This window comes from Populus alba, chromosome 12 (genome assembly GCF_005239225.2).
Source record: "Populus alba chromosome 12, ASM523922v2, whole genome shotgun sequence".
NCBI classification, from domain to species: domain Eukaryota; kingdom Viridiplantae; phylum Streptophyta; class Magnoliopsida; order Malpighiales; family Salicaceae; genus Populus; species Populus alba.
This window is the reverse complement of record NC_133295.1, coordinates 7,117,172-7,118,476: the sequence shown is the minus strand read 5'-3', so window position 1 is coordinate 7,118,476 and position 1,305 is coordinate 7,117,172. Positions and strand designations below refer to the sequence as shown.

General features: G+C 24.3%; 1 non-coding gene across 1 annotated transcript; it reads left to right on the top strand.

Annotated features, from left to right (window-relative positions):
* Window positions 1-436: 436 nt before the first annotated feature.
* TRNAT-CGU (transfer RNA threonine (anticodon CGU)) lies at window positions 437-508 on the top strand. Its single transcript has one exon. It is a non-coding gene; the product is annotated as a tRNA-Thr (tRNA).
* Window positions 509-1,305: the final 797 nt, after the last annotated feature.

Below are 1,305 nucleotides of genomic sequence, written 5' to 3'. Positions count from 1 at the left end.
GTTGATTCAAAATCTCATCATCTTAATTTTTTTTTAAATGCAAATATTTAATTATTTTAAAAGTGTTTTGTTCATTATATATCATTTTTTTTTTACTTTTTAATTTTTTAACATTTATTTTATGCTAAACCAGATTTGACTTGCATCATAATACAAACCAAAAAGTGAAATCTATATGGTTTCAATTAGATTCTCAAAAAATAAAAGCTACAAAAATGTAAAGATGTAAAAGAAGAAAAACCGTAATAAAATTTCATTGCATACAATTATTCTAATAAAATAAAACCGATAATTTGCCTTTGGGGTGGGGGTATGTATATGAATGTATATGCACACTGATAATTGGGTTAAAAAATCATAGACTTGATTAATTTAGATGTTTGGGAAAGTACATTTACCCACTATAAATATTATTTCTGTCAATAAATTATCAGCAGCCTCCGTAGCATAGTGGTAGTGCGTTCGCTTCGTAAGCGAAAGGTCGCGAGTTCGATCCTCGCCGGGGGCTAATTGTTTTGATAGAATTTTAATTCAGGCTTGGGCCTGTTTTCCGAAGAAATTTGGGCTACTTAAGCAAGATAAATTCTCAAGTCTCGACTGTAGGATAATGAAGCAAAATAATCTCATCTTATTGTAAAAAGAAAGCATTCATTCAATTATCAAAACGCTAACCCAACTTTATTTGGACCATTGAACATATTCTATTCTTTTTTTTTTAATAATTATTTTTAATTAGTTTTTATTGTACTGGCTACTAATTAGAAAAAATAATTATACGATTAGTTGCAATTATGTTAGCACCAAAATAGATATTCTAAAGTGATTTTTTTTTCTATAACTATTAATTTTTTTTATTTATCTGTGTTAAAACAAATTAAATTTTCTTTGATTAGTTTGCGTGTATTTCAAGTTATTAAATATTTTTTATTGGTTCAAATATAGGAAAAGAATCCTAAAGTTATTTTTATTTTCATAAATTCAGTTCTTGAGTCATAAAAAAAACTATATATACAATAAAAAAAGGAAAATATGCTTAGTTAAAACAATACAACAATTCCAATAAAAAAATAACAATGGAGTGATAAAATTCAAAATAAATAAATAAATGACTAACATCTTAAATCATTTTTATTGATCCAACTTAGGTTAAAAAAGGAAAAAAAATAACTATAGCAGTGTTGCTTGATATTTATTTTTCTTAAATTAGAAAACAAAAAAAAAAGTATTTAGGTTAACTATTTTTTTAATTTAAATTCATCTATTGTTAGTTTCTTTTATTTAAAAACAATACAACAATTTCTATAG